Here is a 15,162-nt window from a genome sequence, read left to right as displayed (position 1 = left end):
AAGGGCTCTCAATCTGTCTGTGTCTGTCTCGGGGTCTGTCTGTGTCTGTCTCGGGGTCTGTCTGTGTCTGTCTCGGGGTCTGTCTGTGTCTGTCTCGGGGTCTGTCTGTGTCTGTCTCGGGGTCTGTCTGTGTCTGTCTCGGGGTCTGTCTTTGTCTCGGGGTCTGTCTGTCTTTGTCTCGGTGTCTGTCTGTCTTTGTCTCGGTGTCTGTCTGTCTTTGTCTCGGGGTCTGTCTGTCTTTGTCTCGGGGTCTGTCTGTCTGTCTGTCTGTCTGTCTGTCTGTCCTTGAACGTGGTCGCGTGAGAAGTAGCGGGCCGATTCCCCTCCTTCTCTCCCTCCCTCCCTCTCAGGAAGGAGGAGAGGTTGGAACACAGGGTCTGAGAACATGTTGAGATAAAACATTGGTGGGGTTGACTCTGTGGGGGTTTGACTCCGTGGGAGTTTGACTCCGTGGGGGTTTGACTCCGTGGGGGTTTGACTCCGTGGGGGTTTGACTCCGTGGGGGTTTGACTCCGTGGGGTTTGACTCCGTGGGGGTTTGACTCCGTGGGGTTTGACTCGCGTGGCTATAAATCGTGATTTAACATTTTAACAGGCAAAAAAACAAAAAAAGAATGGCGCATTGGTCAATCTAAAGCGCTTGAATCCTTCTTCTCTCTGTGGGAGAGCTGATGTTATCAAGGTCACCTTCTATGTATGTAAAGCTATTGCAAAGGGGTTCACTGTTGTTAAAGTATTTAGCCAAAAGCTGGGAATTCAGGTTTCAAAAGGTCCTACATTTACAGTCATAATCACACAAGTTTTAGATTAAAGAGGTTTATTTAATATAAGCGATGTTTGATGCACTTTAGAGTAAGAGAGGAAAATGATTTTAAACCCTTTTAAAAATCATCAAACATACATTGAGGTGTGGAGGAACACATCGAGTACAAGTTGTTTTCTGCCCACTGATTCTACATTCTTCTATGTACTCTGTCTGCTGGGGACCACTGACTGGGAACCACCGACTGGGAGTCATGGTGACTCCATGTGTTTCTGGCACTTGTATGTAAAGTGTGAATGAATAGACCTCTATTCCTCTGGAATCCTTTGGTTGTATCTCAAATGGCACCCTATTCCCTATATGATGGCACCCTATTCCCTATATGATGGCACCCTATTCCCTATATGATGGCACCCTATTCCCTATATGATGGCACCCTATTCCCTATATGATGGCACCCTATTCCCTATATGATGGCACCCTATTCCCTATATGATGGCACCCTATTCCCTATATAGTGGCACCCTATTCCCTATATAGTGGCACCCTATTCCTTATATGATGGCACCCTATGCCCTATATGATGGCACCCTATGCCCTATATGATGGCATCCTGTTCCCTATATAGTGGCACCCTGTTCCCTATATGGTGGCACCCTATTCCCTATATGATGGCACCCTGTTCCCTATATGGTGGCACCCTGTTCCCTATATGGTGGCACCCTGTTCCCTATATGGTGGCACCCTATTCCCTATATGGTGGCTCCCTATATGATGGCACCCTATTCCCTATATGATGGCACCCTATTCCCTATATGATGGCACCCTATTCCCTATATGATGACACCCTGTTCCCTATATGATGACACCCTGTTCCCTATATGATGGCACCCTGTTCCCTATATGATGGCACCCTGTTCCCTATATGATGGCACCCTGTTCCCTATATGATGGCACCCTGTTCCCTATATGATGGCACCCTGTTCCCTATATGATGGCACCCTATGCCCTATATGGTGGCACCCTATGCCCTATATGGTGGCACCCTATGCCCTATATGGTGGCACCCTATGCCCTATATGGTGGCACCCTATGCCCTATATGATGGCACCCTATGCCCTATATGATGGCACCCTATGCCCTATATGATGGCACCCTATGCCCTATATGGTGGCACCCTATGCCCTATATGATGGCACCCTATGCCCTATATGATGGCACCCTATTCCCTATATGATGGCACCCTATTCCCTATATAGTGGTGCCCTATATGATGGCACCCTATGCCCTATATGATGGCAACCTATGCCCTATAGAGTGGTGCCCTATAGAGTGGTACCCTATTGCCCTATATGATGGCACCCTATTCCCTATATAGTGGCACCCTATTCCCTATATAGTGGCACCCTATTCCCTATATAGTGGCACCCTATTCCCTATATGATGTCACCCTATGCCCTATATGATGGCACCCTATTCCCTATATAGTGGCACCCTATTCCCTATATAGTGGCACCCTATATAGTGGCACCCTATGCCCTATATACTGGCACCCTATGCCCTATATGATGTCACCCTATGCCCTATATGATGGCACCCTATTCCCTATATAGTGTCTCCCTATATAGTGGCACCCTATATACTGGCACCCTATGCCCTATATACTGGCACCCTATGCCCTATATGATGGCACCCTATGCCCTATATGATGGCACCCTATTCCCTATATAGTGGCACCCTATGCCCTATATAGTGGCACCCTATGCCCTATATGGTTGCACCCTATGCCCTATATGATGGCACCCTATATGGTGGCACCCTATGCCCTATATGGTGGCACCCTATGCCCTATATGGTGGCACCCTATGCCCTATATGGTGGCACCCTATGCCCTATATGGTGGCGCCCTATATAGTGGCACCCTATATAGTTGCACCCTATGCCCTATATAGTGGCACCCTATTCCCTATATGAAATCACCCTATTCCCTATATAGTGGCACCCTATTCCCTATATGAAATCACCCTATTCCCTATATAGTGGCACCCTATTCCCTATATGATGGTACCCTATATAGTGGCACCCTATGCCCTATATAGTGGCACCCTGTTCCTTATTTTCCCACATTGTCTATTCCCCTATAATGCCAATAGGGTCCCATTTGGGACGCACAGTTTGACTGGTTAAATATGGACGGTTTTCTTTAGTTGGTAATTTAGGTGTCAGGGATGCCCATTTTCACCCTCTAACTCTGTTCTTCAAAGGGGTGAGTGTTGGTTATATGTTTTTCTTTTCAGATGCTATTGTTGTTAATGAATCCAATGCTATAAGCTTTTTCACACTGCAGTGATCTTAGCCCCAGGCTAAGACTGACCCTGGACTAGCTTATCCTGTCTTCACGGTTCGCACAAGCATTTAGTGATGACTTGTTTAAACCTCGCTGTCCGCCTGCCTGACCCCTTGGGGGGGGGGGGGGGAATAAACTCTTTCACTTTTGAAATGCGATCTCGCGCCCCTGTACAGAGAATTCTGTGCAACAGACGAGACATCAACTTTTCTGATCCAGGCGAAATCATGCAACAATATTTTTATTGTCATGGATAGCCATGATCCAAGTACATGTCTAATATGAAAACAGAGGAAAGAGCTTGATGCCCTTCCAGCTGTAGAGTTTGTGGCTTCGGGTTGGCTAGCTAAGTGAGAAGAAGTTAGCCAGCTGGCAGAGCAACCAATTGTATGATTATTTTGTATGATTATTTTTATTAGCCATAGAAACCAAAAGTTTTTTCCCATAGATGAAAGCATTGTTTTTATTTATTTAAATGTTTGTCCTCTGATAGAAGGATGAAATAGTATAAATGTATTTATTAAAATGGCAGAACGCATCACAAGCGTATGTAAGTTAAGTGAATGTGCAGCTTTTGTGATTGGACGGTAAAGATTCTATGCGTTGTTCTTGACCCGTTTTGGTCATTGGCTATTTTGGCACCGTGTTTCTGGGGCCCTGAAAAGTCGTCTCTAACCCTGCTCCGGAACAAGGCCCGGCTAGCCCTGGGCTAAGGTTGGTGTGAATATTCGCTTAGGCCTCGGCTAAAATCTCCCATAGCCCAGGCCTGACGAGGCTCTTAGCCCTGGGCTAAGGTTGGTGTGAATATTCGCTTAGGCCTCGGCTAAAATCTCCCATAGCCCAGGCCTGACGAGGCTCTTAGCCCTGGGCTAAGGTTGGTGTGAATATTCACTTAGGCCTCGGCTAAAATCTCCCATAGCCCAGGCCTGACGAGGCTCTTAGCCCTGGGCTAAGGTTGGTGTGAATATTCGCTTAGGCCTGGGCTAAAATCTCCCATAGCCCAGGCCTGACGAGGCTCTTAGCCCTGGGCTAAGGTTGGTGTGAATATTCGCTTAGGCCTCGGCTAAAATCTCCCATAGCCCAGGCCTGACGAGGCTCTTAGCCCTGGGCTAAGGTTGGTGTGAATATTCGCTTAGGCCTCGGCTAAAATCTCCCATAGCCCAGGCCTGACGAGGCTCTTAGCCCTGGGCTAAGGTTGGTGTGAATATTCGCTTAGGCCTGGGCTAAAATCTCCCATAGCCCAGGCCTGACGAGGCTCTTAGCCCTGGGCTAAGGTTGGTGTGAATATTCGCTTAGGCCTCGGCTAAAATCTCCCATAGCCCAGGCCTGACGAGGCTCTTAGCCCCGAGTTAAGGTTCAATGTGAATGCATCTTTTCTATGTGAAAGTTGGAACAAATGTGTGTTCTTTCAATCACAAAATCTCCTTTTGTCATTAAAGACTCTTTTTTTTTTCTCTCAACTATCTCAGTCATTGTTTCTCTTATTTTGTGCCTCGTTCTGTCTGTTTCTATATATTGTTATTCTGCCTCCTCACTGATACAATGTTAAAAATAAAAAAAAATATTTAAAAGGCTCTTCCTAAAGTTTCCTGTACGTTTCTAGCTTTGACATAACAAGAAGTGTTATAAGGCAGTATTAGTAAAGCCACATTACTACCGGAGGTGTTTTATAAGGCTTTGTTTATAATGTGTGTTCAGTACAAAATGTAATCCAACTCCTCATGCCTTTTTTTAAAGGTTTGATGCATATTAAAATATCTATGAATTCATTACTTCACTGGAATCACGAGGTATTTATTTTATTTTATTTGGCTTATTGGATTGGGTTGAACCGACAAAAAATGGGTGAAAGTGGGTTCTCTTGTGAAACGCAGGGTTATTATCTCTGGCAGACCGTCAACATCCTCGGAGCCAAATCATCTACACCTGTTTTCCATTACGATGTCCTGAAATCAAAACGGGGCTATTTTGATCAGAATTTGAGTGACAATTTGAGAAGATTAAAAAAAGAACGCCACCAAGACTGGGTTAGCTAATCGTTTTGTTCATTGTGCCGATGTTGTATGACAACATTGCAAAATGCTCTTTAATGACGTCACCTTTATTGACCTGAACGATGTCAGCTCAGCTAAACATGATACCGGTGAAGGTCGGGACCAGATGAAGAAATCCGGGGCTGTTTTATGATAGCACCCCCCACCCCCACCAGCAAACACACTATTCCCAGACACCATTTTCTGTAAATAAATCCGTGCACCATGACGCAATTTGACGCGTTGTAAATGTACTGTGGAAGAGAAATACCCTTTGTAGTAAAGCCATAATAACATTTGCGATGAGGCATTAGGCTAAAGTTGAGCAGAGGTGTTTTTAGGATTTCCACACATGCTGAACATTGTAATTGGCCTTTTTTTTTTTTAAGCATTTCATTAAATTGTACCTAATTTACATGAGAGAATAATATTCTACTGTCTACCCTCTACTACCATCTACAAAAACTACCATCTACCATCTACCTCTACTACCAGCTACCTCTACTCTACTACCATCTACCTCGACTACCATCTACAAAAACTACCATCTACCTCGACTACCTCTACTCTACTACCATCTACCTCGACTACCAGCTACCTCTGCTCTACCAACAAGAGGTATAGGTAGACCTTACAGTGAAATACTTACAAGCCCTTAATACAACAGGTGTGGGTAGACCTCATCTACCTCGACTACCAGCTACCTCGACTACCAGCTCCCGCTACTCGACTACCAGCTACCTCGACTACCAGCTACCTCTACTACCAGCTACCTCTACTCTACTACCATCTACCTCGACTACCAGCTCCCGCTACTCGACTACCAGCTACCTCGACTACCAGCTACCTCGACTACCAGCTCCCGCTACTCGACTACCAGCTACCTCGACTACCAGCTCCCGCTACTCGACTACCAGCTACCTCGACTACCAGCTCCCGCTACTCGACTACCAGCTACCTCGACTACCAGCTACCCCGACTACCAGCTCCCGCTACTCTACTACCATCTACCTCTACTCGACTACCAGCTACCTCGACTACCAGCTACCTCTACTCTACCAACAAGAGGTGTATGTAGACCTTACAGTGAAATGCTTCCTAACAAGCCCTTAACCAACAATGCAGTTCAAGAAATAGAGTTAATCAAATATTTACAAATTTAACTAAAGTAAAAAATTAAAAAAAGCTCTATACAAGGTGTACCGGTACCGAGTCAGTGTGCGGGGGGTCCAGGTTAGTAATGAGGATATATACAGGGTGTACCGGTACCGAGTCAGTGTGCGGGGGGTCCAGGTTAGTAATGAGGATATATACAGGGGGTACCGGTACCGAGTCAGTGTGCGGGGGGTCCAGGTTAGTAATGAGGATATATACAGGGTGTACCGGTACCGAGTCAGTGTGCGGGGGGTCCAGGTTAGTAATGAGGATCTATACAGGGGGTACCGAGTCAGTGTGCTGGGGGGGTCCAGGTTAGTAATGAGGATATATACAGGGTGTACCGGTACCGGGTCAGTGTGCGGGGGGTCCAGGTTAGTAATGAGGATATATACAGGGTGTACCGGTACCGAGTCAGTGTGCGGGGGGTCCAGGTTAGTAATGAGGATATATACAGGGTGTACCGGTACCGAGTCAGTGTGCGGGGGGTCCAGGTTAGTAATGAGGATATATACAGGGGGTACCGGTACCGAGTCAGTGTGCGGGGGGTCCAGGTTAGTAATGAGGATATATACAGGGTGTACCGGTACCGAGTCAGTGTGCGGGGGGTCCAGGTTAGTAATGAGGATCTATACAGGGGGTACCGAGTCAGTGTGCTGGGGGGGTCCAGGTTAGTAATGAGGATATATACAGGGGGTACCGGTACCGAGTCAGTGTGCTGGGGGGGTCCAGGTTAGTAATGAGGATATATACAGGGTGTACCGGTACCGAGTCAGTGTGCGGGGGGTCCAGGTTAGTAATGAGGATATATACAGGGGGTACCGAGTCAGTGTGCGGGGGTCCAGGTTAGTAATGAGGATATATACAGGGTGTACCGGTACCGAGTCAGTGTGCGGGGGGTCCAGGTTAGTAATGAGGATATATACAGGGGGTACCGAGTCAGTGTGCGGGGGGTCCAGGTTAGTAATGAGGATATATACAGGGGGTACCGAGTCAGTGTGCGGGGGGTCCAGGTTAGTAATGAGGATATATACAGGGGGTACCGAGTCAGTGTGCGGGGGGTCCAGGTTAGTAATGAGGATATATACAGGGTGTACCGGTACCGAGTCAGTGTGCGGGGGGTCCAGGTTAGTAATGCAGATATATACAGGGTGTACCGGTACCGAGTCAGTGTGCGGCGGGTCCAGGTTAGTAATGAGGATATATACAGGGGGTACCGGGTCAGTGTGCGGGGGGTCCAGGTTAGTAATGAGGATATATACAGGGGGTACCGGGTCAGTGTGCGGGGGGGTCCAGGTTAGTAATGAGGATCTATACAGGGGGTACCGGGTCAGTGTGCGGGGGGTCCAGGTTAGTAATGAGGATATATACAGGGGGTACCGAGTCAGTGTGCGGGGGGTCCAGGTTAGTAATGAGGATATATACAGGGGGTACCGAGTCAGTGTGCGGGGGGTCCAGGTTAGTAATGAGGATATATACAGGGTGTACCGGTACCGAGTCAGTGTGCGGGGGGTCCAGGTTAGTAATGCGGATATATACAGGGTGTACCGGTACCGAGTCAGTGTGCGGGGGGTCCAGGTTAGTAATGAGGATATATACAGGGGGTACCGGGTCAGTGTGCGGGGGGTCCAGGTTAGTAATGAGGATATATACAGGGGGTACCGGGTCAGTGTGCGGGGGGGTCCAGGTTAGTAATGAGGATCTATACAGGGGGTACCGGGTCAGTGTGCGGGGGGTCCAGGTTAGTAATGAGGATATATACAGGGGGTACCGAGTCAGTGTGCGGGGGGTCCAGGTTAGTAATGAGGATATATACAGGGGGGTACCGGTACCGAGTCAGTGTGCTGGGGGGGTCCAGGTTAGTAATGAGGATATATACAGGGGGTACCGGTACCGAGTCAGTGTGCTGGGGGGGTCCAGGTTAGTAATGAGGATATATACAGGGGGTACCGGTACCGAGTCAGTGTGCGGGGGGTCCAGGTTAGTAATGAGGATATATACAGGGGGTACCGGTACCGAGTCAGTGTGCGGGGGGTCCAGGTTAGTAATGAGGATATATACAGGGGGTACCGGTACCGGGTCAGTGTGCGGGGGGTCCAGGTTAGTAATGAGGATATATACAGGGGGTACCGGGTCAGTGTGCGGGGGGTCCAGGTTAGTAATGAGGATATATACAGGGGGTACCGGGTCAGTGTGCGGGGGGGTCCAGGTTAGTAATGAGGATATATACAGGGGGTACCGGTACCGGGTCAGTGTGCGGGGGGTCCAGGTTAGTAATGAGGATATATACAGGGGGTACCGAGTCAGTGTGCGGGGGTCCAGGTTAGTAATGAGGATATATACAGGGGGTACCGAGTCAGTGTGCGGGGGGTCCAGGTTAGTAATGAGGATATATACAGGGTGTACCGGTACCGAGTCAGTGTGCGGGGGGTCCAGGTTAGTAATGAGGATATATACAGGGTGTACCGGTACCGGGTCAGTGTGCGGGGGGTCCAGGTTAGTAATGAGGATATAGACAGGGGGTACCGAGTCAGTATGCGGGTGGGTCCAGGTTAGTAATGAGGATATAGACAGGGGGTACCGAGTCAGTGTGCGGGGGGGTCCAGGTTAGTAATGAGGATATATACAGGGGGTACCGGGTCAGTGTGCGGGGGGTCCAGGTTAGTAATGAGGATATATACAGGGGGTACCGGGTCAGTGTGCGGGGGGGTCCAGGTTAGTAATGAGGATATATACAGGGGGTACCGGGTCAGTGTGCGGGGGGGTCCAGGTTAGTAATGAGGATATATACAGGGGGTACCGGGTCAGTGTGCGGGGGGGTCCAGGTTAGTAATGAGGATATATACAGGGGGGTACCGGGTCAGTGTACGGGGGGGTCCAGGTTAGTAATGAGGATATATACAGGGGGGTACCGGGTCAGTGTGCGGGGGGGTCCAGGTTAGTAATGAGGATATATACAGGGGGTACCGGGTCAGTGTGCGGGGGGGGTACAGGTTAGTAATGAGGATATATACAGGGGGTACCGGGTCAGTGTGCGGGGGGGTCCAGGTTAGTAATGAGGATATATACAGGGGGTACCGGTACCGGGTCAGCGTGCGGGGGGGTCCAGGTTAGTAATGAGGATATATACAGGGGGTACCGGGTCAGTGTGCGGGGGGGTCCAGGTTAGTAATGAGGATATATACAGGGGGTACCGGTACCGGGTCAGCGTGCGGGGGGGTCCAGGTTAGTAATGAGGATATATACAGGGGGGTACCGGGTCAGTGTGCGGGGGGGTCCAGGTTAGTAATGAGGATATATACAGGGGGTACCGGTACCGGGTCAGTGTGCGGGGGGGTCCAGGTTAGTCGAGGTAATTTGTAAAGTGACTATGTATAGATAATAAACAGCGAGTAGCAGCAGTGTAAAAACAAAAGGGGGGGGTTGTATTTGTAAATACTCCAGGGGCCAAATCCCTCCATATAAATTACACAACCCTAATCCTCCCCCATGTCTTGTGATGTTTAAAAAAAATTGAATTAGCTTTTATTTAAACTAGGCAAGTCAGTTAAGAACACATTCTTATTTTATAATGAAGGCCTAGGAACAGCGGGTTAAACTGCCTTGTTCAGGGGCAGAACGACAGATGTTTACCTGGTCCCCTCGTGGATTCTATCTTTAAATCAAAGTTTATATGTCACATGCGCCGAATACAACAGGTGTAGTAGACCTCACAGTGAAATGCTGAATACAACAGGTGTAGTAGACCTTACAGTGAAATGCTGAATACAACAGGTGTAGTAGACCTCACAGTGAAATGCTGAATACAACAGGTGTAGTAGACCTTACAGTGAAATGCTGAATACAACAGGTGTAGTAGACCTCACAGTGAAATGCTGAATACAACAGGTGTAGTAGACCTTACAGTGAAATGCTGAATACAACAGGTGTAGTAGACCTCACAGTGAAATGCTGAATACAACAGGTGTAGTAGACCTTACAGTGAAATGCTGAATACAACAGGTGTAGTAGACCTCACAGTGAAATGCTGAATACAACAGGTGTAGTAGACCTTACAGTGAAATGCTGAATACAACAGGTGTAGTAGACCTTACAGTGAAATGCTGAATACAACAGGTGTAGTAGACCTTACAGTGAAATGCTGAATACAACAGGTGTAGTAGACCTCACAGTGAAATGCTGAATACAACAGGTGTAGTAGACCTTACAGTGAAATGCTGACTTACAGGCTCTAACCAATAGTGCAAAAAAGGTGTTAGGTGAACAACAGGTAAGTAAAGAAATAAAACAACAGTAAAAGACAGGCTATATACAGTAGAGAGGCTATATACAGTAGAGAGGCTATATACAGCAGAGAGGCTATATACAGTAGAGAGGTTATATACAGTAGAGGGGCTATATACAGCAGAGAGGCTATATACAGTAGAGAGGCTATATACAGTAGAGAGGCTATATACAGTAGAGAGGCTATATACAGTAGAGAGGCTATATACAGTAGAGGGGCTATATACAGTAGAGAGGCTATATACAGTAGAGAGGCTCTATACAGTAGAGAGGCTATATACAGTAGAGGCTATATACAGTAGAGAGGCTCTATACAGTAGAGAGGCTATATACAGTAGAGAGGCTATATACAGTAGAGAGGCTATATACAGTAGAGAGGCTCTATACAGTAGAGTGGCTCTATACAGTAGAGGCTATATACAGTAGAGAGGCTCTATACAGTAGAGAGGCTATATACAGTAGAGAGGCTATATACAGTAGAGAGGCTATATACAGTAGAGAGGCTATATACAGTAGAGAGGCTATATACAGCAGAGAGGCTATATACTGCAGAGAGGTTATATACAGTAGAGAGGCTATATACAGTAGAGAGGCTATATACAGTAGAGAGGCTATATACAGCAGAGAGGCTATATACAGCAGAGAGGCTATATACAGCAGAGAGGCTATATACTGCAGAGAGGTTATATACAGTAGAGAGGCTATATACAGTAGAGAGGCTATATACAGTAGAGAGGTTATATACAGTAGAGAGGCTATATACAGTAGAGAGGCTATATACAGCAGAGAGGCTATATACAGCAGAGAGGCTATATACTGCAGAGAGGTTATATACAGCAGAGAGGCTACATACAGACACCTGTTAGTCAGGCTTATTGAGGCAGTATGTACATGTAGACATGGTTAAAGTGACTATGCATATATGATGAACAGAGAGTAGCAGTAGCGTAAAAGAGGGGTTGGCAGGTGGTGAGACACAATGCAGATAGCCCGGTTAGACAATGTGCGGGAGCACTGGTTGGTCGGCCCAATTGAGGTAGTATGTACATGAATGTATAGTTAAAGTGACTATGCATATATCTTGCAACCAACGCTCTAACCACTAGGCTACCTGCTGCCCTGTGTTAGACCCACACCTTGTGGTTGTCAGTTCCAGATCCACCCTCCTCTGGAGCTAAATGTGTGCTGATTACATCTAGAAGCAGGTTCCAACCCATTCATAGAACACTCCCACTGGTTCTAAGAATCCAGGGTCCTTAGGGAGTCAAAATACTCTCACATTAGCCCTGGGACGTATTAGCAAATGTGTGTGTGTGTGTGTGTGTGTGTGTCTGTGTGTGTGTGTGTGTGTGTGTGTGTGTGTGTGTGTGTGTGTGTGTGTGTGTGTGTGTGTGTGTGTGTGTGTGTGTGTGTGTGTGTGTGTGTGTGTGTGTGTGTGTGAAGGGATGGGAAGGAATGAGATATAAACAAGACTAGATAGGAAGGCTCACACGGGACAGACCTGGTTTTAAATAGTAATTGTGTGTTTAAAGAAAAAATTGAGCCGACCTTGAGTGCCAGATAGAAAGGGTTTGGATCTTTGGGATTACCGGCATCCCATTGGTTCCCATCGCATCAGACAAGATCTATCAAACACATCTCAACGTTTTTGGAATGAAACCAAATACTATTTGAACCCACCCATGTCTGGTTGGTGAAGGGAAGGAGAGGACCTACAGTACCAGTCAAAGGTTTGGACACAGCTACTCAAGGCTTTTTCTTCATTTTTACTATTTTCTACATTGTAGAATAATATTGAAGACATCAAATCTTGTAGTAAACCAAAAAAAATAAAATTTAAAAAAATAAATAATTTAAATGTTATTTTGATTCTTCAAAGTAGTCACCCTGACAGATTTATACACGCTTGGCATTCTCTCAACCAGCTTCATGAGGTAGTATATAACTACTGACCCTGTATATAACTACTGTCCCTGTATATATACATTCTCTCAACCAGCTTCATGAGGTAGTATATAACTACTGACCCTGTATATAACTACTGACCCTGTATATAGGTACTGTCCCTGTATATAACTACTGACCCTGTATATAGCTACTGACCCTGTATATAGGTACTGTCCCTGTATATATACATTCTCTCAACCAGCTTCATGAGGTAGTATATAACTACTGTCCCTGTATATATACATTCTCTCAACCAGCTTCATGAGGTAGTATATAACTACTGACCCTGTATATAACTACTGACCCTGTATATAGGTACTGTCCCTGTATATAACTACTGACCCTGTATATAACTACTGACCCTGTATATAGGTACTGTCCCTGTATATATACATTCTCTCAACCAGCTTCATGAGGTAGTATATAACTACTGTCCCTGTATATATACATTCTCTCAACCAGCTTCATGAGGTAGTATATAACTACTGACCCTGTATATAACTACTGACCCTGTATATAGCTACTGTCCCTGTATATATACATTCTCTCAACCAGCTTCATGAGGTAGTGTATAACTACTGACCCTGTATATAACTACTGACCCTGTATATAGGTACTGTCCCTGTATATATACATTCTCTCAACCAGCTTCATGAGGTAGTATATAACTACTGTCCCTGTATATATACATTCTCTCAACCAGCTTCATGAGGTAGTATATAACTACTGACCCTGTATATAACTACTGACCCTGTATATAGCTACTGTCCCTGTATATATACATTCTCTCAACCAGCTTCATGAGGTAGTGTATAACTACTGACCCTGTATATAACTACTGACCCTGTATATAGGTACTGTCCCTGTATATATACATTCTCTCAACCAGCTTCATGAGGTAGTATATAACTACTGTCCCTGTATATATACATTCTCTCAACCAGCTTCATGAGGTAGTATATAACTACTGACCCTGTATATAACTACTGACCCTGTATATAGCTACTGTCCCTGTATATATACATTCTCTCAACCAGCTTCATGAGGTAGTGTATAACTACTGACCCTGTATATAACTACTGACCCTGTATATAGGTACTGTCCCTGTATATATACATTCTCTCAACCAGCTTCATGAGGTAGTATATAACTACTGACCCTGTATATAACTACTGTCCCTGTATATAACTACTGTCCCTGTATATATACATTCTCTCAACCAGCTTCATGAGGTACTGTCCCTGTATATATACATTCTCTCAACCAGCTTCATGAGGTAGTGTCGTGTCTTTGGCATCATTAAAGTGAAGACTGTTATTTTATCATATCAATTCTGTGTTATTATTATTATGTGATTAAACTAATCATGTAAATGTAATTAACTAGGAAGTCGGGGCACCAAGGAAAATCTTCAGATTACAAAGTTATAATTTTCCTAATATAACTTTCAGATATTTTAATATCTGATCAATTAGTATTCTAATTAATTAATTATTCTTTACCTCACGTTAGTCTCATTCCAAACATCGTAAATTGTTGGCACGAACCCAGCCTTTACTATGAATCATCCATACACTAATTGTCACAATCATTTATTTACTAACTAACTAAATAATCACAGAAATGCATAGACAAACAAACAGTAGCTATGGTTACAAGGAAATGATAGCGGAGGTTCCCTAGTGGGCTAAACCGATATGACGGCTTGGTAGACAAAGGGAAGTGGGTGTGGACTGAAAAGGGCGGGAAAGACACAAAGGAGTCACTACACAGTTGATCATTTTAATAATTGAAATGCTAATCCTTTGCACTTGAACGCTCACTCATTAGGGAATAATTGCAATCTAAGAAGAGACTTGATTGGGCCAAGAAATACAAGCAATGGACATTAGACCGGTGGAAATCTGTCCTTTGGTCTGATGGGTCCAAATTTGAGATTTTTGGTTCCAGCCACCGTGTGTTTGTAAGACGCAGAGTAGGTGAATGGATTATCTCTGCATGTGTGGTTCACCCGACTTCAACCCAATTGAGATGGTTTGGGATAAGTTGGACCGCAGAGTGAAGGAAAAGCAGCCAACAAGTATTCAGCATATGTGGGAACTCCTTCAAGACTGTTGGATAAGCATTCCAGGTGAAGCTGGTTGAGAGAATGCCAAGAGTGTGCAAAGCTGTCATCAAGGCAAATGGTGCCTACTTTGAAGGATTTAAAATGTAAAATATATTTAGATTAGTTTACCACTTTTTTGGTTACTACATAATTCCATATGAGTTCTTTCATAGTTTTGATGTCTTCTCTACTATTCTACAATGTAGAAAATAATACTTTTTTTTGGTCCAAATTTTGACAGGTACTGTATATAATACAAGGTAGAGAGGAGGGGCTAGGTAGAGAGGAGGGGCTACAGGGGAGGGGCTAGGTAGAGATGAGGGTGTAGGTAGAGAGGAGGGGCTAGGTAGAGAGGAGGGGCTACAGGGGAGGGGCTAGGTAGAGATGAGGGTCTAGGTAGAGAGGAGGGGCTAGGTAGAGAGGAGGGTCTAGGTAGAGAGGAGGGGCTACAGGGGAGGGGCTAGGTAGAGATGAGGGTCTAGGTAGAGAGGAGTGGCTAGGTAGAGAGGAGGGGCTAGGTAGAGAGG

General features: G+C 45.7%; 1 long non-coding RNA gene across 1 annotated transcript; it reads left to right on the top strand.

Moving 5' to 3' along the window:
• The first annotated feature begins 2,560 nt into the window (after window positions 1-2,560).
• Window positions 2,561-4,881, top strand: LOC109883483 (uncharacterized). Its single transcript, XR_004204677.1, has 2 exons — window positions 2,561-3,823; window positions 3,904-4,881. It is a non-coding gene; the product is annotated as an uncharacterized LOC109883483 (long non-coding RNA).
• Window positions 4,882-15,162: the final 10,281 nt, after the last annotated feature.

Source organism: Oncorhynchus kisutch, linkage group LG21 (genome assembly GCF_002021735.2).
Source record: "Oncorhynchus kisutch isolate 150728-3 linkage group LG21, Okis_V2, whole genome shotgun sequence".
Classification (NCBI taxonomy): domain Eukaryota; kingdom Metazoa; phylum Chordata; class Actinopteri; order Salmoniformes; family Salmonidae; genus Oncorhynchus; species Oncorhynchus kisutch.
Note: the sequence above shows the minus strand (reverse complement) of the source record. Positions and strands in the feature narration are given on the sequence as shown.